The sequence below is a fragment of the Xiphias gladius genome, chromosome 21 (genome assembly GCF_016859285.1).
Source record: "Xiphias gladius isolate SHS-SW01 ecotype Sanya breed wild chromosome 21, ASM1685928v1, whole genome shotgun sequence".
Lineage (NCBI taxonomy): Eukaryota > Metazoa > Chordata > Actinopteri > Istiophoriformes > Xiphiidae > Xiphias > Xiphias gladius.
Window position 1 is genome coordinate 23,501,770 of NC_053420.1, and position 6,823 is coordinate 23,508,592.

Below are 6,823 nucleotides of genomic sequence, written 5' to 3' on the forward strand. Positions count from 1 at the left end.
TAGTGGTTATAATAATAGTGGCATACTGTACAAAATAACTGCCTAGAGAAAGCAGAAACAAAATGACTGTTATAATGAGGCCATCTTGTGGCTGCAGTGCATCAGTGCCATGATCATTTCCTACAGTCTGTAGTGGCTGATCCCTTTAGAGTAAGACAGCTGGGCTCAGGCAAGATGAGCTCCTTCAAAGAGTCACCAGAAAAAGGCAAGCTCGAACCAAAGCCCACATAGACTGCCTGGACCTGCTCGCTCAAAAAGATGAAGAGCTAAAGGGCAGCGAGGAACAGTGGAAGACCAGGTGTGAGGCACTGGAGGCAAGCCTGCAACGAGAGCTGGCTCGGAGAGATGAAAGCTGGAGCAGGAAAGTGCAGGAGGTGGAAAATGAGAGGAACCTGCACAGTGAAAAATAGCTGAGGAAGGAGGACGAATGGAGGAAGAGGAAAAACAAGACTGAGGAGCAGATCAGCCTCCTGACCTCCAAGAACAAACAACTTCAGGTACGATGCCTCAGCTGATCTTTATACCTCAGAATAATGGCCGGCTTGTTTAAAGTGCTTCAGAATTTGTTTCTGGATGTTAAAAAACAAAGACTGTTTTTCTCTTTTCAAAGACTTGTCAGGAATACAAAGGAACAGGAGGAGAATAAGCTTCAAAAAGAAGAAAAGATGGAGAACAAAGACATGAAGAAGGTGGAGGAGGAGACAAAGAGGAGTGAAGATAATCAAATGAATGAGAAAAAAGAAAAGAAGCAGAAAAAGAGGGGGAAGAAAAAGAAGAACAGGGGTTAGCTACAGGAGAACATCCCTCCTCCGAACTCCCTACCTTACCCGAACCCCACTCCCCCCTTCCCCATTCCTTCCCTTTATCCATCCCCTACCCCTCTGTCCCACACCCATCCCTGCTTGTGCATGTATTACATACAGTAACCATGTAAACTGTTCAACAGAGTTGTTTTGAAGTGAATTACATCTCCCTGTGTTTGCCTTTCTAAACATAGATGGAGGAGTCATGGCTATTATCAAGCACCACAGTATTACAGCGTTTTCTTTGGAGGAACAGGTCAGATATGATAATGTTCTCTCTGTATCTTTACTTCACTTATTTTCGACTTCAAGTCGGGGTTAACTTGTCATTGTGAATCTTGGATTTATGGAAAAAGAGTCAAGTTTTCTCTGGGAATTTCTCCTTCAAGTCTGTTTGTGACTAATTTTGCTGATCAAATTAGTCTTAATGCCCTAAAAGAGCACTGGGTCGACACGGTTTACTCTGACAACAGAGAGGGTTAAAAATCAAATATCATATGGATGATCTGATTAAAACCGCCCTTTCACTAATGTTATCACCCTCAACTGCGTTCACCGTTCTAGAAAAGCTTCCACCTCTGGCCATCCAAGCTCCCCAAAGCAATATACCATATTATAATACACTCATGTCCACATACTTATGTCTACTTTTGAGGGTTGGGGTTTTTTATGGTTTGGGCTATATGCCCTTTAGTTCTAACTAACTGAAATATTAATGCTGTATTATACAATATATTTTAGACAATAGTGTGCTTCCAAGTTTCTGTTTTTCCTAGTTTGGTGCAGAGGGAACTGGACAGGACTAAAAATGTAATGATAATAACAAATGCAATTTGCCATAATGTCCTCACAGACTGATCTGCACTTGTAAAACTCCTTCCCAGTGCATCTGCCTTTTATCAAGAACTAATCAGTCCCCTCCCAGGCCAGATTATCAACTTCCCAGAATAAACAGGAGGCATCGCCATAACATCTGCTGGGCAAAATCACGCTGCCCAGACGACTTATCCTTGTGATTCAGTTGACAAGTTTCCCTTTAATGTAGCGCCACTCAAAGGCTGACGATTGCATTTGTATAAGATGGCCCAAAATATAACGAGGGAATTACTGCAAATTTGTTTAAGCACTTGAGGATGGACCTTATGTCTTGTCACTATATGAACTTTCCAGACCAAACAACTGTCCTGTAACTCTCTGAACACTGTTGCACTCATCAGAGGATAACTCTTTGTGTTAGGTTACAACTTGGACTTTTCTCTGACATCTCCTTCAGGACACACTTCACACTTTTTGCCCCACCTCTGCAGGGGTTGTCTCTTCATTTTTCATCCATCCAAGTTTTCTGGTGTGTATTTATTATTACAGCTTCAGGGGCTGCTATTGTGCCTATACACTTGTAGTCTTTTAGTTTTGTTGAAGGAAGATGGCAGAGGAAAGAGCAAAGTGTGTGATAGGACACGAGAGGCCTGTTGTTAGAACATATTAAAGTATCTTCAAACAAAAGTTGTTTTTACCTTGATGGATAGTACACAGTTACAGCCTCGGCTAATTATAAGGAGTCAGACACAAACACCGAAACATACGGTTGTATCTCGCGTCATAAATGCTCACATCCTACTGTAAAATATGACACAACAGCATTTGCACCGTAATGCATTTCAAGAATAAAACAAGAAATGCAAGTGGGTGGTCAAACAGTCCATTGAGGTCTCCCTAACGAATTAGAGAACTCAATTTAAAAACAAACAAACAAACAAAAAAACTGGCAAAGTGACATGCTGGAGGACAATTTTCCAACCCAAAAGCTGTTGTTATTGATGGCTATTAACTGATCTATAAAGCATTAGGGAATGATGTATTTAACAATTAATAAAGCCATTAATTACAGTTCATAAACCCTTCATAAATGATGCCTTATTGGAAAGTGATAGAGCCCTGGATATATTGTATTACTTTCTAATAAGCTACCTTTTATACAGGGTTTATAAGTTCTAAATGATGGCTTTTTTAGAGATTAATACATCATTTACTAATGCTTTGTAGATCAGTTATTAATAAGAAGAATTGTTGGGTTGCCAGGTTGCCACTGACACTTGTTTATCCTCCTCCGGCAGGGCACCTGCTTTGTCTTTTTAGCTCTTCAGTTCTGGGACAGTGCGTCAGGGCATCTGGATCAAAAATCCACTTCTTAACAACGTATAACCATTTAAATAAAAGGTTTTGATGCATTGTTATAAAACCTCTATTACTCACTCATTAACTCTGATCATCGTGTACAGATGACTTACAACTTGCTCTTGGATTCTTGAACAGTGAGAAACGTGTGGCCCTCGTCGCTGACGATTTACTTACATTTACAACTGTAGACTCGATGGAATATTAGAAAGTGAGACACTTATGACCTGATGTAAATGACTTTATTAATGGCCAAATTATTCACGACCGGCCACAAAGATTTTTCACAACCTGACAGTCCAAAAGTTGCTGTAATGATTGGTTTATAACAGATCTATAAAGTATTAGTACATTAATTATTAGCATTAATACATTCATTAGTTAATATATAAACCCTTCATAAATGGTACCGTGCTACAAAGAGGTGCCTGTTTAATTTTTGTGTTTGCTTTGCTTAATGTCATTATTATTATTATTATTATTATTATTATTGGCAGTAGTAGTAGTAGTAGTAACAATTACAGCAAGGTTGGCCAACTCATTTTACATTTTCAAAAGAATGTGCGTAAGTGGAAGGTCTAGATGGGCTGGATGCAGGCTTGGTCATGTGAAGCACTTGTCACGCGAAAAAACTGTTTTGGTTTTCGTTCCCCACGAAATGACATCCGCAACACACGCAGAAGAAATGAAAGTCAAGGAAAGGAAACTTAGCCTAGATAAAGTTTCGCTTTCTCTCGCCGTGTCTTCCTGGTTTCATTTCTGCGGCGCCCTGTACTTCGAACCCGTCGCACTGAGCTCCCTGAAACGTGCCTGTCACCGGCCGTGGCGGGAGTCCTCAGGTACTTTTGTTATTTTTGCTCTTTGCAGGCTGACGAACACCCTGAATCAACAGTACGAGGAGAAGGTGCGTCCCTGCATTGACCTCATAGACTCCCTTCGCTCTCTGGGTGTGGAGAAGGACTTGGCGCTGCCTGCTTTCGCCGTGATAGGAGACCAAAGCTCGGGGAAGAGCTCCGTGTTGGAGGCGCTGTCAGGGGTGGCGCTGCCGAGAGGAAGCGCTAGGTCATTTAAAGAAACACTCTTTGCTTTTGATCCGAGAGCCCAAAAGTACCTCACTCACAGTGACGGTGGTTTAACGGGTACTCCATTAAATCCATCTAAACACGTCTGCCTCTAGTGTTTTCGTGGACCTTTGTGCCAGTCCTCATCTCTATCCCTCTCTCTTTTGGGCTCCTTGTGTTATTCTCAGCGCTCTACCTATCACAGTGACTTGATGCTGTGTGGTGTGAAGTCAGGAAAGGGTTTGCAGCAGTCAGTGTGTCCATAGAGGATTAAATAGTAAAGAGTAAAGGAATTGGAGCAGGCAATGAAAAAATGAGAAAATATCATTAATGTAAAAAAAATGCCCTGTCTCCCATTGTCTCCTGAATATGCACCGATAACTTTGTTCCTTGGTCCATCATCTAACCATTATCTACTCATTCTACCATACACACTAGATTTCACTTTTTCCTCGTTGTGGCATCATTCACTCATCGTTAGTTCAGGCATTGTGACAAGATGTCCTCTCAAACTGAAGATGAAGAGAAAGAGAGAAGGAGAGGAGTAATTTGAAGGAGAAATTTGACCTGCCGTGCAGGTCAAAATTTCCACTTGTTGAACATGTCAGTTCATGGCATACATCAGGAACTGATAAGTGGCATGCCATTAAATTTGATGTGGTTATTAATGCAACTCAAATGACAAACCACAGTCATCAGGACTTTGGTCAGGCCCTTACCCTTCCTCGAGTGATTCAGTTAGGTGAAACCAGGGATTTTCAAAGTCGGACACCGTCACAGTGTCCTCCCCCCTCCCATAGACAAACCTGAGACGCCCTTGTTGATGTGGGGCATAATCATAAACAAGAAGTATTACGTTGCCAGTAGTCATTCAGTTAGCAGCAGGCTACAAGTTGAGCATGAATTTTTGCTATATTTGTTACATTTTGGCCAGTTGGAACCATTAAAAGTATGCAGAATTACTTTATTAGCTTTTCATTTTAATTTTAAATGTAATAAATTTAGGTTTCTGTTTGAAATGTTCCCATTTTTGTGATATATGCGGTGTAAGAATAGAATTAAAGTTTGTCATCAATTGTAATTTTTTATGACAATAAGAAAAATGATATATATATCCATATAATTTTTTTAATGTCTGATGTTTCTGTTTCTGTGTTCTTAGACAGCACATGTCTAGTTTACAGTGATAATGGTGGCCATCTAAGGTTGGTTTGTCTCCAGCTGACTTTTTCAGGTTTCTAGCAAACTCACTTTAAAACCAGAACCCTGTAAACGGGTCTTAAACATGGACTTGATGGCTACATACTTGATACAAACCAGGATATAAAGTCTGAGGCTAAAGCTGGATATGAAAATAATGCAGCATTGTTCTCCTATTTCAGTGTAGAATTAATTTGTTCTAGTATTATAGTTTATTGCACCACTAGTGGTAAGAATCTAAGAATTATCTCCATTTCTCTCCATCTGTATAGCAATGTTGTTCTCTTGTGTTTAATGCCTATTACAACATCACAGTGCCGTCAGTGTGGCTTTAGATTTTTAGTCTTGTTCTAATATATTCAATATATTACAATGTGTTCATTATTTGATCAGCACAGTCTCAAACACAATGGTGATTTGACAGTTGTAAAGTTTATAACTTTATACTTATACTTGATATAATTTGAATTTATACTTTCAGATAAAGAGACTGATCCACAAGTTCATCACAAGTTTTTTTGCTTCGCTTTGCATGGTTGAATCAACCTCATCACACCAGAGATGTAACCATCGATATTCTTGCACCTTACAATTTCATTGTAGTGCCTGATGCACAAAAGCTATAACCTCATCCAAATCAGTATGCTGTTTTTTTCTGAATAGGCCCACTTCACAGCAATGTCTCTTCAAAATCTGTATGCTTATGATAATATGGTGATTCTGGGCTACAATACATATCTATATCTGATTACAAAGTATAACTTGAATAGGTCGTCCACTGCAGACATAATACACGGCAAGTGGTGGCGTCTGTATCATATCCCATCCCAGGCTCATCCTGTGCCAACAATGGCCATTAACTCAGAGGGTTTTGAGGCAGCAGCCTTCACTTTAGTTCCTCTATCGCAACAAGAGGAAGAAGTCACCACCGAAGTAAGAGAAATTAATTGATTTTACTTCTAGTAGTGTACGCCCATCAAATTTTGAAAATTTTTTTAAAAGGTATTCTACATTTGCAGCGAATTGGTTAGGCAGCTCTACTGCTTTACAAATTAGTGTTCCAACTGTACCCGACAAGGGTATTGTTGGAACAAAAATACTCCTTGTGTTTAGGAGCTAAGTGTGATAAATATGTACTACTTATAGATATTATTGATCATTACTTTTTTTTACTTGACAAGCAAAGGAAATATCACATGAAAAACCAAGTTTTCAGATACTAGTTTTGTGTGGGAATACAAAAAGTGTACCAACTGTTCTCGGTCTACCCTAGAAGTAAAGCACAAAAGAATTAGCATTAGAACATAGTGCCAAAAGTAAAAGTACACATGAAAGAAACCAGAGCAATGTATATATTATATTATTTGATTGTAATTAGTGATGCACTAATGTGTAGGCTGCGTCACTTCAAGGTTGCAGCTGGTAACAGTGGGGCCCATTTTATTTATACTCATGGGTAGATTGTGAGTTTCACCCTGGTCACAGACGAAGTCTTAACATAACCTACATCAGTAGTGTACAACTTAAGTTTTTGATTTTATTTTGTAGTATTAATATGAATCTGCACGCTAAGCGGCAAGTAAA